Raw genomic sequence first — 16,811 nt, 5'->3', positions numbered from 1 at the left:
GTATTCTTGTGAAATCTGTCAACCCGGAAATCTAAGACAACAGCCAAGTGCAGAAGGAGCTAAATGTCATCTGATCAGCTCAGAGGTGGAGGGATCAGCTTCTCATTTTTATCAGAGTAAAGGAAATTCGTTGGCAGGGGCAAGAGGAGACTATTCAGAATCCCTCTGCTACTTCTCCCACAGAAATGTTTTATAAATTATGTTTTTTAAAGTAAATGATAATAGACAATTGTGAAAGTGAGGTCACTCAATTGTGTCCGACTCTTTGCGACTCCATGGACTGTAGCCCACCAGGCTTCTCATCCATGGGATTTTTCAGGCAAGAGTACTAGAGTGGATTGCCATTTCCTTCTCCAGGGGATCTTCCTGACCCAGAGATCGAACCCAGGTCTCCTACATTGCAGGCAGACACCTTACCATCTGAGCCACCAGGGAATCCCATAAAGCTTCCATTGAGATTTGAACTCAGATCGCTGGATTCAGAGTCCAGAGTGCTAACCATTACACCATGGAACCAACGACAAGTATTACTTTGAGCCCCTTTTTTTGGGGGGGGGGCAGGGCAAGAATACTGGAGTGGGTTGCCATTCCTTTCTCCAGGAGATCTTCCTGACCCAGGGATTGAACCCGGTCTCCCGCATTGTAGGCAGATGCTTTACCATCTGAGCCATCAGGGAAGTCTTAATGCTCTAAATACTATATACATTCATATTTCTTGACACCGTGGTTATATAACTACTGAAAGGATGAAGAAGACTTTTTTTTTTGAAGACTTTTGAATTGGCTAAGATAACCCTTTCATTACCTGGCAGATAGGAGATGAAAATATAAATTAAGTATAATTATAGAAAGTGATGTCAATGTTGCATTGCTTGAGCACCTGAAATTGAATGCCACACCTAGTATCACAGCGTCCTCTGCCCTGTCTTTTTTTTTCTTTTTCTTAAGTTTTGTAGTTTTTAGAGTACATTTTTTTCTCCTCCTTGATTAAGTTTATTAAGATTAAGATTATTCCTAAGTGTTTAACCCTTTTTGATGGGCTTTTTAAACAGTTGTATTTTTAGATTTTCATGCTTTCATAGAATGTTCTTTGCAGTGCCATCAAAGGTAGACATTCACAGCATCTTTCTTAGAAACCTGTGCTTGACTTGAAGGATTCAGTCTTCTCCAAACAAGAAAATGGATTAGTCTTTATTTCTGTGCTCCTCAAAATGCTCTCAGACCTCAGAGGTCTTCCTAATGACCCAAATATCTTTTTAAAGTCCTCAGGAAAGCCAATTATTGGCATCTATGTGAGGGGGCTTCCCAGGTGACACTAGTGTAAAGAACCCACCTGCCAATGCAGGAGACCCAAGAGACCTAAGAGGAACCTGGCGTGCTACAGTCCATGCGGTGTCAGAGTCAGGAATGAAGGGACTCAGCGTGCACACACATGTGGAGGGGACAGAGCTGGGGGACAGCTCCTAAAAGGTTTCCACCACTCAGTCTTTGGTTAATCTTCTTCACTGTGGAAACTTTGTTCTGGGAATTTGTAGAACTTATTTTCTTCTAGGTTGTGATTTTGAAACAAACAAAACCCAGTAAAAAGTGGCACAATTTGCTGCAGCCACTGTGCTTTGTCCCTTGTAGTCTCCAAGGTACTCGAAGTGGCAGAGCAAATTTTACTCCTGCTCTGAAAGATGACTCCGGAGATATTTTTCTTTTCTGATTTGTCATGGGACCTGGCTCTTGGAAGGGGGCCTTAGGCTGTCTAACTTGATCATTCAGTACTGCTGGCCTCAGTGTTACTCAGGACAGTATAAGACTGGTTCTCCACAAGGGAGGCAGGCCAGGAAACCCTGCCTTTTCAGAAGCAGGAGTGAAGGGGCCCTGAGGAAGGTAGGGGGATGTATGCAAACCTATCATCTGCCTGGAAAAAGCTGTCGGAACTGCCTGCATCACCACCCCGGGGTTGTGGGTAGTATGGGCCGGTTGGTGGGTAGTCAGAGTCATTTTGGTTAGAAACTGCTGTGCAGAAAGTCATGGAAGGACACACACTGAGGCACAACCTCAGGCCTTTCTGGAAAAAAGTCAGCCTCAAGTCCAGAACAGTTTTAACAGTTTTACCTGCACAACTAGTGCACGTCCCTAGAATAATTCAGGGGGACACAGATTCCATCAATTTTCCTTTAATTAAAAGCACATTTACACACAGTAATATCAGCAACAAATTTTAAAATGCTTCTTTTTCAATAATAATATAATTCTTACATGTATTAAAACACAATGAAGAAAATAATAATAATTAAAAAATAAAATAGTTTCAGTCCCTTCATTCAAAATCTATTAATTAAAAAATAGGTGATTTTAATACTTTGCTATATTACCTGCCCAGCTTCTTTTTTCTATTATGTTTTGTGTGTGTGTGTGTATATATATATATATATATGTATATATGGATCATAAAATTGTTTTATAACCAACTTTCTATTTTATACATAGTGCTGTCTGGAAAACATTTACATAAGTCATTAAATCATCTTCTATTATCATCACATTAGCCACATATTATTTCATTACTCCATCAAATGGGGTTTTTTCCTTCTCAAATTACTTAAACAAGCTTTAATTTTCTTATCTTTTTAATAAACATACATATCACAGGTATTTTGGAGATTCATTAAAACCTTCAACAGACTGCCTGCCATAGTAACCACTTGGGACTAGTAACTTCTAGGTGTAACTTCTACTTTTATTACTTCTTCTACTACTAGAAGTTATGAACCCTTCCCTAATATTGCATTTTCAAATTCTCAGTATTTTTATTTTATAGCTATTTTATTAATACAAATTAATCAATGTTTTCTTAGACTAAAGAACTAAAAGCAAGCTTATAGGATCAAGATTTATAGAATCATGATTGTAACTGAAAAATTCCTGAGTATTTTTATTATTCAATGAACAAGGTCTGAACATCACCAGGAGGAAGGCACTGTGGGAGGTGCCAGAGTTACGTGTCACACACACACAGGTTGTGGCTGGTCCTGGCCCATGTGCAAGGGAGCTAATAGAGGACACAAATGGATATGAAGAAAACATTGCCTTTTAGAGCTATCTCTGCATGAAAAGAAAAAATGCATGAGGCAGTAGCCAAAATAGACTTTCTATAATAATAGAAGGGAGACTTGGCTATTCATGTTGAACTGCTAAGACAAGTTGGTAGAAAAGCAAGAAAATGTATACTTGACTCCTGCACATTAACGTGAGCATCTGAGCATTAAGTGCCGCTCGATCAAACACAAACTGGAATTCATTTCAGGTTTCACTGCCCTCCATTTCTGCCCAGACATAAGATGAAGTGGGACAGCAGAGGCAAGCACAGATTTCTTGAGCTCTGCAGAGTTCCATAAAGTAGTCCTGAGAAAAACCCTCTGACAGTCATTATGAGACAATAGATATAAAAATGAATTAGGTGTCAATCCCTTCCTTAAATTTTAGTACTTAGCAAGCATAAGAAAATCACAAGAATAATTTAAAAAACTCTTTCTGAAGGGCTGTAGTTATTGAGATGAGTGAGGAGTCCCTTACATCCAGAAGGAGATGGAAAGAGTTGGGTCTTGGACAATGAATAGTTTGAATTTGGGTCAATGAGGGCAGCGTTCTCCAGGCCATGACAACTGAAGGAGAACAGGAAAAGAAAACTGCGTCATGGCTGGGATGTATAGGCAATGAACAGTTCAGCGTGGTCAGAGGAAAGGGTATGGACAACAGATAGAAAAACTACCCACTGCTGAACTCTCACTATGTAATATCTGCTGGGTAGAGAGCTTTATCCATTATCATTTTTGAGCTTTACAACTCTGCAATAGATCATATCATGCTCATTTTATAGATTTAGACAGTAGAAGCCTGCTGAAGATTTTAAGCAAGAAAAACTGCCCATTTGGAGCTGTGCTCCTAGAAGATCCCTCTGGAATCTGTGTGCAAGATGAAGTATAATGAAAGCATAATGGACAGGAGTTCCCGTCTGCTGGCTGAGGCCATGGCTATAGTTCAAATAATGACCCACGAAGATCTGATTTGTAAAACTATGATAAAGGACAGAGGATGAACATAAAGGTGTTTCAGAGGTTAAGTCTAGAGGACTCGTAAACTGACCACATGTTAAAAGTGAAAAAATAAAAATGATGCTAAGGTTTCAATGCTGGACGACTGTGAAGATGATGGTGCCATTAATAGAGGGAGAATTGGAGGGCCTTGGAAGAACCGATGATAGACTTGGTTTGGAGTGTACTAGATTTGTAAAACAGCCAGTGGTAGGGTGCCAGCAGATGAGACGGAAATAGGGGAGCAGAGATGTAATAAGAGGTAATAACAGGTCATCAGCTGGATGCACGCACAATCTAGTCACTCCATAGAGCTGCATCACAGAGACAGAAGAGGACAATGAAAGTCCCAGATTCTAAAGTTTCAGGGTTATTTAAAATGCATTAGTTCTTTAGCTCAAAATTACACTGTGAAGTTTAATTGAGCAAAGTAACTTCACATATTCATTTTACTTTGGGGAGAAACTTTATTTCGGAACAATGACGCATGTGTGTGTGTGTGTGTGTGTGTGTGGCTTTTTCCTAACAACAAACTAGAATAAAAGCAGATTTCATAATATATTATTTAAAATTGGAGAGCTGGTATCATTTTTTTTTTCAAATCTCCAAAGTAAATGACTTCCTTTTGAATCTCAAGTATAAATCATAATTGTGCTTTCTTTCTGGGGCTTCTGCCTTTTGTCAAATTAACAGCTTTAGAAAGAAACACATATTTTCAGCTGACCTGCGGTTGGACCTATCATTTCTCCCCCGAACTGTTCTCAGACATTTTCGTCATGGCGCACAGAGAGAGGACAAGCTTTCAGGATCTGCTGTGTGTGGCCTGGGTCCCCTTTCTCTGGCCCCTAGCAGTTTAACCACTCTACCTCACAGGGGGCGGCTAATGAGTCCTTAGCTTCAAGTTTTCCCTCCTTCTAATGAGGGCTAATAAAATGCATTTAACTCCACTAATGCAACAAAAACTCAGCATTATTTCATTGCATCTACTTAACAAGAACCTTGTTTCATATCCGATTACAGCCTGCTCAGCCAAAGCATTATACTGGGGGAAGTGGGGCTGTGAGAAGGGAGTATCAAGTGCTATAATGTGGACATTCTTCCTTAATATGCCCTGCAGTCTTAGGTGATTGCTTAATTCATTTAGCCGAGCTGGTCTGATCCTTCTGCCAACTGTTTTGTAAAATTTACTGCAATGCTAGGCAACCAGTCCCACCACACAAGCTAGAAATATAGTATTGCTTTTCCTGGGACCAAGCTAGTAACAGTTGTTTGGGGAGAGGCCACAGGCAATGGAGCAGATACTGTTACAAAAAGGAAGATGTTTTGGATGTGCTTCATTTTGTAAAATAGTTACAGCAAATCCAATTTTTATTAATAAATGTTGCCCCTAATTCTTTACAGTCTAATATCAGAAGAAATTCATCATCATAAAAAATTCATCATCAGAAGAAATTCATCTTTCTAATTTCAGAAGATAATTCATCAGATTTATCTTCAGTGAGCAGTGACGTCTAATCTATTTATTTCAGCTATGAACTTCTCCACCTTCTTTTGAACCAGCCCTTCGCTCAAGTAGCCAACAGAAACAAGTATCTGTTGGAAGCTTACCACTTAAAGAAAAGAATCATTTTGTAATCTGAGTAACCATTACTTGAATAAGTTAAAATTCCATGTACATAGAATGTTATGAAAGTCAAGCGTGTCTATCACCTTATTACCTGTAATTTAGAAATAAGAACCTTCATTTTTACTCTCCCCATCAAATTTTGCAATCTAGAGTATTCCTCGTCCTCCTGAGAGAGATCACGTTCAAAGACATTTTCATCTGTATTGTTCCTTAAGGTACAGGATTCTATTCACTTTGATGGCTTGCTTATTAAGAAGAGGTAGATATTTCTCTTGAGTTTTTGAACAAGGACTTTTCTATGGGTTTATGAAGGCAAAAGACATTGTAGAGAAGAAGAGATTCCTTTCATTCTTTAAAAAATTTACTCAGAAGAATCTATTGCTATTTATATGTGAAAAGAATTTACAAATTGTTTAGGAAAATGATAGTGTGAAAAGACTAACAGTTATCTCTTGAGACCTTACAACTGGTCACCCAATAAGAAAATAGGTGAAGACTGCAGAAATCCTTTCAAGTTTTACCTGGTAGAGATCATCCAGGGATCTGTAAGACCAGAAGATTGTTGTTGTTGAATTTCTAACAAACGACTTGAGTCAAAATTTCATTTCGAAAAACTACAAAGTTTAGCAGCGCTGTTCTCAGTCTGTCCTGTTCCTCCTTGGTGGATGGAGTGAAGAGGAGAGCCTGAATTTCCCCAGGCAAGGACAAGACAGGAGATCTCTGCTAGCTATACTTGTGCTCCACAGCTTCTCAACATTTCACAAGAATAAATGAAAGCTTCCACCTAAATGGGAAATACACCTTTGTTAAAAAATGAGTCTGGATGAAGCAAATACCACAATATTTTTGTAACTTCTAGTTATAAATCAAGTGTTTTTTCTTCTTCCAAAATCTTAGTTTCTGGTCAGTATATAAAATAAGTTTCAAACTATATACGACTTGTGATGACTGCATGAAATAAACCGGTATTAAAAGAGCCAATATGTAGTTTTTGGTGATACAGAACATTAATAGGAGAAAAAGTCCTGTATAATCCTTTCTCTTATTTTGAAGCTCTGATTGCAGATTATTTATTTACAATTTTAAAAATCGTAAATAAAATTACATAAAATTTAAATAAAATTAAAAAATTTTACATAGAATCTCTCTAATTAACTTCATTTTAGATATACTGATAGAGAAATGCTTCTAAGTAGCTTTGTGGTTCTAACTGCGTTTGTTTTAAGCTAATGAAAAATGCTAGTGGTAAAGAATCCTCCTGCCAATACAGGAGGCACAAGAGATGAGGATTCGATTCCTGGGTCCGGAAGACCTTCTGGAGAAAGGAATGGCTACCCTCTCCAGTATTCTTGCCTGGAGAATCCCATGGACAGAGAAACCTGATGGGCTGCAGTCCATGGGGCTGTAGAGATTTGGACACGATTGAGAGACTGAACACAATGAAAAATTAGCCTCATATAAGCTTCTAAGAAAACAAATAATCTATTAGGTTTTCCTTAAACAAGCAAAGAAACAAACAAAAACTTAAAGGAATATGTTTTTAGAAAGCTAGTTCTTTTCAAATTTAGGGAAGACTGTGTATGTGTGGACAGTCGTGTCTGACTCTTTGCGACCCCTGCCAGGCTCTCTGTTCATGGAATTTTCCAGGCAAGAATACTGGAGTGTGTTGCCATTCCTCTTCCAGGGAAAAGAAGGGAAGACTACCCTTTGTCTAAACTAAGTCATTGCTAGAAATGGCTGGGATTAACTGGTTTATGAGTAGAAATTTCTGTCCCTGAGTTATTCTTCTACTGGACTCATGTAACTATGAGAAGGAGCTTCAATTACTTCAGGGAAGAAGCTAAAAAAGGAAGAGGTTTATTACATCCGTAGTGGGCCAAGGTATCTGAGCCTCTGTGCTCCTAAAATAAAATGCAACACTTACTAGATCAGACTCGCCTGGGATTTCATATGCTGCTTGGTTTTCTCTGTTTTGGAGGTTCTGAAAGTGCTTCTTTTAAAGAACCAAGACTCTGGTGAGAGTGAAGGAAAAGAGGTCGTGAAATTGTTTCAATTCTAAACTTTCAAGGAAGTAGAAAAGGAAATCACTGTATTTATAACATGAAGGGAACCATGTAGTATGACCGTTGCTTCTTTGAACAAACTCATTATCTTTCGTTTGTTTAATGTCACCAATCATTTCCTCATCAAAAATCTGGGGGTTACCCTGAACTCTATCTACTCATCCGTCCCTCACAGCCAATCAGCATTGGACCAGGAATATTCTTCATCCCCAGTTTCTCTCATATCCATCATTTATTAAAGCTAAATCTGGCCTCTGTACCCCTTTGTACCCCCCGCACTGAATTAAACCTAGGAGATAGAGTTTTATCTTTGGAAAAGACTCTTGAAAATCCCTTGGACTACAAGGAGATCCAACCAATCCATCCTAAAGGAAATCATTCATGAATATTCATTGAAAGGACTGATGCTGAAGCTGAAACTTCAATATTTTGGCCACCTGATGCAAAGAACTGACTTATTTGAAAAGACCCTGATGCTGGAAAAGATTGAAGGCAGGAGGAGAAAGGGACGACAGAGAATGAGATGGTTGGATGGCATCACCTACTCAATAGGTTTGCATAAACTCTGGGAGTTTACTCAGATGGACAGGGAGAGTCTCCCTGTCCATGGAGACAGGAAACATGGAGACATGGAGTCACAAAGGGTCGGACATGACTGAGCAACTGAACTGAACTGAACTGATTGTTTCTTCGGACCTTCCTCTCTCCCCTAATTAGCATCTGTTTGGACCTGCTAAGTTGGAACTCAGGGAAGGTCCTAGAGGCTAAATGAAGCCTATTTCTTGTAATCAAAAACTGGGGGACACAGAACGGCTTTGGTACCCAAGAACACCACAAGGTCTTGTTTGATATTATTATCCCTCTCTTTTAAAGTAATTTTATTGAGGTATAAATTTTAAACCATGAGACCTACCATTTTGAGGGTATGGTTTGCTGAGTTTTAGTAAGGAGGTAGGAGATAGATGGTCCCAGGGTTGGACAAGTGTTTGTCAAGATAAAATTGAAGCATTGTTTTTCTAACTCCCCCACCCCCAATACTCTAGGACAAAGCTAGTGGCAGAAGCTGAGCTCTGCTGAAGTGAAGAGATAAAGTGCCCACTCCTGAAGTCCTAAAAAGAAAAGCTATGACAAACTTAGACAGCATATTAAAAAGCAGAGACATTACTTTGCCAACAAAGGTCTGTATAATCAAAGCTGAGGTTTTTCCAGTAGTCATGTATAGATGTGAGAGTTGGACCATAAGAAAGGCTGAGCACCAAATAATTGATGCTTTTGAACTATGGTGTTGGAGAAGACTCTTGAGAGTCCCTTGAACTGAAAAGAGATCAAGCCAGTTGATCCTAAACGAAATCAATCCTGAATATTCATTGGAAGGACTCAAACTGAAGCTATAATACTTTGGCCACCTTATGCAAAGAGCCAACTCATTAGAAAAGACTCTGAGGCTGGGGAAGATTGAAGACAGGAGGAGAAGGGGACAATAGAAGATAAGATGGTTGGACGGCATCACCGACTCAATGCATATGAGTTTGAGCAAGCTCTGGGAGATGGTGAAGGACAGGGAATCCTGGCATGCTGCAGTCCATGGGGTCGCAAAGAGTTGGACAGAACAGAACGACTGAAAAATGGTAATATGAAGTCAATGAAAATGTCCCTGTCTGCACATGAGCAGGAAGGCTACTTGGAGGCTAAAGTGGGAGGGGGTGCTACCCCATAATGATTGGACATGCACACAGAGTCCTCTGTAGTGGGATCCACCTTGGCAAAAATTTCACATGCATCATGGCGAGGGTCCCAGGCAGGTGTGAAAAAAGAAACAAGATAATTGGCCAAAGTAAACAAAGGCCTGGAAGGACTGTCCTATATAAGTGATTTAAATCACCTCTTTACTGGACTCGTTTTCATCAGAGAGAATGCCACCCACCCTTTCTCTCTGGGTCTGTATTTCTGTCTAGCTTCTGACTTAAATTTATTTATTATTTATTTAACTTATAAATAAATAAGTTATTTATTTTCTGTGTACTCACCCACAAGTTATGCTGTGTCTATAAAAATAAGCTTTGCATCTGTTTTCACAGTGTTTGCCTCCTTGAAACATTCTTGCTTTCAAATGGGAGAATGAGCCAGGGCCACTTCACTTCTAGCCTCTGGCCCCTGGTGGTCAAGTGTCTAGGATTCCTGGTTTTCATCCAGGCTACTCAGGGAACTAACTCCTGCCCAAGTCCTGGGCAGGGAACTAAGATCTCTCTTTAGGATTGTTCACTGCTCTCTCTCCAAGATTAGTAATATTATCCATTGGTGCAACAGTCAACACAATCCCGATTGAGGACACTTCCATAATCCTCAAAATTCCCTTGGGTTTATCTACAGTCAATCCCAGTCACACAGTATTTGGCAACCACTGATCTACTTTCTGTCTCTATGGATCACCTTTTCTTATTACTACACTTGAATGGAATCACACAACATGTGGTCTTTTATATCCTCTTTTCATGTGGCTTCTTTCACTTGGCATAATATTTTTGAGTTTCATCCATGTGGCAGTACCTATCATCACTTTGTTCTCTTTGTATTACCAAATAGTATTCCATTGTATGGACAGACCACTTTTGTTTATCCATTTTTTTCAGTGGATGGACATTTCTGGTTTTTCACTATTGTAAATAATGCTACTGATAAGCATTTGCATCCTTGTCTTTATGCAAACAAATGTTGCTTCTCTTGGTTGATTTCTAGGAATGGAACTGCTGGATTTTATGATAAGTATTCTTCGGTAAGTTCCAAAGAATAGCAAGGAGACATAAGAAAGCCTTCCTCAGTGATCAATGCAAAGAAATAGAGGAAAACAATAGAATGGGAAAGACTAGAGATCTCTTCAAGAAAATTAGATATACCAAGGGAACATTTCAAACAAAGATGGGCTCAATAAAGGGAAGAAATGGTATGGGCCTAACAGAAACAGAAGGTATTAAGAAGAGGTGGCAATAAAACATTGAAGAACTATACGAAAAAAGATCTTCATGACCCAGATAACCACGATGCTGTGATCACTCACCTAGAGCCAGATATCCTACAGTGCAAAGTCAAGTGGGGGCCTTACAAAGCATCACTATGAAAAAAGCTAGTGGAGGTGATGGAATTCCACCTAAGCTATTTCAAACCCTAAAAGGTAATGCTGTTAAAATGCTGGACTCAATATGGCAGCAAATATGGAAAATTCAGCAGTGGCCACAGGGCTGGAAAAGGTGTTTTCATTCCAATCCCAAAGAAAGGCAATGTCAAAGAATGCTCAAACTACCTCACAATTGCACTCATTTCACATGATAGCAAAGTAATGCTCAAAATTCTCGAACCTAGACTTCAACAGTATGTGAACCAAGAACTTCCAGACGTTCAAGCTGGATTTAGAAAAGGCAGAGGAACCAGAGATCAAATTGTTAACATCTGTTGGATCATAGAAAAAACAAGAGAATTCCAGAAAAACATCTATTTCTGCTTTACTGACTATGCTAATGCCTTTGTGTGGATAACAGCAAACTGTGAAAAATTCTATAAGAGATGGGAATACCAGATCAACGTCACCTGCCTCCTGAGAAACCTGTATATGAGTCAAGAAGCAACAGTTAAAACTGGACATGGAACAATGGACTGGATCAAAATTGGGAAAGGAGTATGTCAAGGCTGTATATTGTCACCCTGCTCATTTAACTTATATGCAGAGTACATCATGAGAAACGCTAGGCTGGATGAAGCACGAGCTGGACTCAAGATTGCCAGGAGAAATATCGATAATCTCAGATATGCAAATGACACAACCCTTATAGCAGAAAATGAAGAGGAAATAAAGAGCCTTTTGATGAAAGTGAAAGAGGAGAATGAAAAAGCTGCCTTAAAACTCAGCATTCAAAAAACTAAAATCATGGCAGTCAGTCCCATTACTTCATGACAAATAAATGGGGAAACAATGGAAACAGTGACAGACTTTATTTTCTTGGGCTCCAAAATCACTGCAAATGGTGACTGCAGCCATGAAATTAAAAGACGCTTGCTCCTTGGAAGAAAAGCTATGATAAACCTAGACAGCATATTAAAAAGCAGAGACATAACTTTGCCAACAAAGGTCCATCTAGTCAAAGCTATAGTTTTTTTGGTAGTCATGTATGGATGTGAGAATTGAACCATAAAGAAGGCTGAGGGCCGAAGAATTGATGATTTTGAACTGTGGTGCTGGAGAAGACTCTTGAGAGTCCCTTGGATTGCAAGGAGATAAAACCAGTCCATCCTAAAGGAAATCAGTCCTGAATATTCATTGGAAGGACTGATGCTGAAGGTGAAACTCCAATACTTTGACCACCTTATGTGAAGAGGTCAGTTCATTCAAAAAGACCCTGATTCTGGGAAAGATTGAAGGCACAGGAGGAGAGGGGGATGACAGAGGAAGGCATGGCATCATGCCATGGCATCACTCACTCAATGGACATGATTTTGAGCAAGCTCTGGGAAATGGTGAAGGACAGGGAGGCCTGGCGTGCTGTAGTCCATGGGGTTGCAAAGAGTTGGACACAACTGAGTGACTCAACAATGAACAACAACAATGGCAAGTATATATCTAACTCTTTTAAGAAGCTTCCAGACTGTTTTCTAGAGTGTCTGTACCGTGTTATATTCCCACCAGCAGCTTGTGGGGTTCGGTTTCTCCCCATCCTTGCCAGTCCTTGGTCCTGTCAGCCTTTTTGACTCTAACCACTGCACTGTATCGTGTGACATCTCATATTCTCTTTATTTACATTTCTCTAAGGACTAGTGATATCCAGCGCCTCTCCTTCCTGTTTTGCTTCCCACTCTCTTAGTTCAGAAGTTCAGATCCTCCTCTCTTCCCACTTAGCTTACGAAATATAATAGCTGATGTGGTATTTACAGCTTTTCTTGACCCAGAACACCTCCCCCTTTGCCCTTGTTTGATAAGGGACCCTCTTTTCCCCCAGAAACCCCATTACATATAATTCACGTGTGGCTGAGCCTGCCTCTCTCACTCGTAGTATCGTGGAAACCAGGCCTGGTAAACTGGAAAACAATATTTCCAAAACAAAGGGTTTGGTTTAAGACTGGGATTGTCACCTTTCCCTTGGCAGGAATCTTTCTGCAGAATCTTGGGAAATAAAACTAATCAAACAGCCTAACTTTATTCATTGCAAAAATTCAAAATCAAGTAAACTAAGTGCCTTTGGAATTATGTGTGTGGGTGTATACAAATACACACAAAAAATTCTGTGGACTCCTTGACTATAAGGCTCCCTTTATGGGCAAGAGGGAAATTCCCCTTTCCATAATACACTGTCAAGAAACTTTCATGTTATTTTATGTTTTATCCTTCTGAAATATTCCCTTCTTGCCCTAATATTAACTGGGGGTTTGCTTTGGAGGGGAGGGAGTGATTGGTTCTCACAAAATGCTCAGGCTTGCTGTTGACAGTCTCCTATTGTGCTTGGGAAAAAAAGGCTGCCTGAAACACTTAGGTTCTGTATAACCAGTGGTCTAACCGAAACTACCTGCCTCTTCTTATCATGGGAACTTTAGACAAGTGGTATAACCTTGCTATGCCTTATTTGTGCCATCAGTAAAATGGGGTTAGTGATAGTTTCCATTTTATGTATTTGACATGGTGATTAAATATATTGCCCATATTGCAAAATGCTCAAAACAGTGTCACACAGTAAATGCTCAGTAGGTGATAAACTTGTGTTTGCAGGCACACATATCACAGGTGCCATTAACAACCAACCTAGGCAACAGGCAGAAAGAACGGGTTCCTAAACTTCCGAGACTTTCTTGTCCCACTTGGCAACTGACTTCTTTATCTTTATTCACTTCTTTGGTGATTCCATCCAATCTTATGATTTAAATACTATCTACATATTAATGACTCAAATTTATATCATACATTCACTGCAGATTATAATATCCAACAATATATTCACCGTCTCCACTGGGAAATCTGATTGACCTTCCAGATCTTCCCTCTACACTTGCTCCTCTGTCAGCCTCTCTCATCCACTGTTTCAAGATAAAAATCTTAGCATTATCCTTCATTTGTCTGTTTCTCCCATCCCCTATTCCTGATTGTCAAAAGTTCCTGATGTGTGTACATTCAAAATATGACAAAATGCTACCACTCCTAACCATTTCTACCATCGCTACTCTTATTACCAGGTCCAGGGAATGCGTCCTCCAGGATTCCTGTAATAGTCTCACTCCTAATTTCCATGCTTCAACTCTTGTGCCTCTGCAGTCCAATCTCTCCAAACTAATAGGTCTCATAATGCAAGTCAGACGGTGTCATTTCCCTGCTCAAAACATTCCTATGGCTTTTCATTTCATTCAGATTAAAAATTGCATTCTATGTTGTTCTAAACCAATATGCCCTAGAGATCTGGCCATTGCTGGCTCTTTGACATTATATTTACTGTGCTTCACCCCGTGCCACCACTGACTTCATCTCAGCCATGCTAGTCTCTTTCTGGCTTGTGAACCATTAGGCCTTTGTGCTGATGGTCTCCAGGGCCCGGAAACTCTTGTCCCCAGATATTCACACTGCTAATTCCCTCATGTGCTTCAAGTGTTTACTCCAGTTCAGTTCAGTTCAGTCATTCAGTCATATCCGACTCTTTGCGACTCCGTGAACCACAATACGCCAGGCCTCCCTGTCCATCACCAACTCCTGGAGTTTACCCAAACTCATGTCCATTGAGTCCGTGATGCCATCCAATCATCTCATTCTCTGTTGTCCCCTTCTCCTCCTTCTCTCAATCTTTCCCACCATCAGGGTCTTTTCAAATGAGTCAACTCTTTGCATCAGGTGGCCAAAGTATTGGAGCTTCAGCTTCAACATCAGTCCTTCCAATGAACACCCAGGACTGATCTCCTTGTATCACCCTATTAATCAGTGTCACCCTCTTTAAAACTGCAAACTGCCACCCTAACTCCTTATCTTGCTATTACTTCTTTATTGTATGATAAAATTACATTTTTAGTCTTCTAATATACTATATATATTATATTTACTTATTTTTTTCTATGTAATGTTTACTTTCCATCCTTTCTAACCAGATTATAAGCCATATAAGGACAAAACATTTTTTAGAGGGGATGGTTAGGGATCTGGATTGTCTCCTGATGTGTTTCAGGAAAGGAGTACATACTCAATATATACTTGTTGAAAGAATGCATTTTAGACCTTGGCCCTGAACTAGTTCACTTTTTTGTGTGCTTTGTCATTACTTCCAAATCGCCCACTATAGAAATGACTAAGACAGGGAGATTTTTGCACACATGAGTAGGAGTGGCAACCTGTAGAGAAATTTGAGTGCTTTTTGGTCAATCTGTCTTTAGCCCCTTGCTCTTGTATTGTCTTCAACCACTGAGGAGCCAAGTCGGGTGGTTCTGAGAGGTGACTGGGAGTCCGACAGACAATGCAGGCCAGATTTTTTCACTGATTAATAAAATGGGTGGAGAAGATCGCTGAGACCATAAAGAAATCATGGAGAAGAACAAGCCCTTCGTTTAACCCCTTGTCCAAATCCAATATATATGATTAAAACTTATGCATCAGTAGTGCTTAATAAAATAGCACCTTAATTTTCTTAGCCAAAAAGAAATTGATTCTTATCCTGTGCAAAATGTCGTTGACTTCAGCTATGTAAAATAAAGTAAAATTAAAAGTTCAATGTATTTAAAAAAAAAAAGATGATATCCATCTATAATGAAATAATTGGAGTGGAATGCAGTTACGCCCTTAGACTCAACAAGAGCCAGCCCACCTTGGCCTCCATGCCTTAGAGGGCTTTTCCCTAGGTTTTATCCATCCTGTTCCTTCCCATGCTTCCTCATCCATCCTCCTGTTTAAACTCTGCCCAGTTGTCAGGACCCTGGAATCTGCTGCCCAAATGACCCTGGGCCATCTTTAAGCACTTGCAGGGTCTGTGTACACCCTGGACCTAAGTGGTCTAGGTGGACAGGGGTGGCTGATTTGCAAATTGAGCTCTGAGGGACAGACTGTAGTGCCCACTAATAAGTACAAAAAGGTCCTTTCTAGGGTAGAATTGAGCTAGGAGTGAAAAGGGGACTGACCAGAGACCCAGGGCTGGACCCAAAATTCCTGGGCTGACACATTCCAGCCTGAAACTCCAAGTCACCCCAGAATTTTTATTAGAATCCAACATTCGGAGTCACAAAGATATATATGTTCACTAAGGGAATAGAATGGAACTGATCTACCACACAGTTGGAAATTTCAATGATAACTTCTAACTTGTAAAAAAAAAGAAGTTGAAACCAATCTCCAACCCATCACACACAGGTGCAGGAAGTGGAATGATGTGAAACCCACCTGGTTCCCAAGGAATCTTCTTCTCAGCTACAATTAGGGAAGATGCTGTGCTACATCACCATGACAATTAATGAAGTGAGTTTTTCCTGCCTCTTGTCCTCAAGGGTCATGGGGAGGGGCTTTTTGTTCTGAATGATCTGGTCAGCGACATTCTGAGGAAACCCCACTCCTGATTCTGAAGCATACACACACAACATTTTCTCTGGGAAAAGAAACCTAATATTTTTAGATAATGACATTCAACAACTCAGTAGGACATGGCCTGGTACCATGGTACCTAGTACTGTCAAATTTCATCTTGAAGAGCAAATTTTGTATGTTTTTATTTCTAGTATGATAAAGTAACTTCATTTTTAGTAACAAATCAAACACAGGTTTCACTGAGGTGATGAAACGGGCCTGCAGAAGAGAGAGCATGACAGGAGGGGTACAGCTTTCTGCGGTGTTACAAGCAGTGGGTGATAAGGGATGCCACACATGGCGACATCTGTCAAAGGTGAAGCATTGTATCCCCAAACATTGATGAATTGCCCTGTGGCTAAAAAATCCTCTTCAGAAAAGAAGGGGGAACGTTTTCTGACAGACTAAACCTGATGGCAATTTATTTATTTTCACCTTGAGTCAAGACAATTTAAAAATTTTTATACTGT

General features: G+C 39.8%; 1 non-coding gene across 1 annotated transcript; it reads right to left on the bottom strand.

Annotated features, from left to right (window-relative positions):
- Positions 1 to 444: 444 nt before the first annotated feature.
- Positions 445 to 516, bottom strand: TRNAQ-CUG. The gene has a single exon. It is a non-coding gene; the product is annotated as a tRNA-Gln (tRNA).
- Positions 517 to 16,811: the final 16,295 nt, after the last annotated feature.

This window comes from Bison bison, unplaced genomic scaffold (assembly GCF_000754665.1).
Source record: "Bison bison bison isolate TAMUID 2011002044 unplaced genomic scaffold, Bison_UMD1.0 scf7180017864325, whole genome shotgun sequence".
Classification (NCBI taxonomy): domain Eukaryota; kingdom Metazoa; phylum Chordata; class Mammalia; order Artiodactyla; family Bovidae; genus Bison; species Bison bison.
The sequence above is the reverse complement of the archived record's forward strand: the minus strand, read 5'-3'. Positions and strand labels throughout refer to the sequence as shown.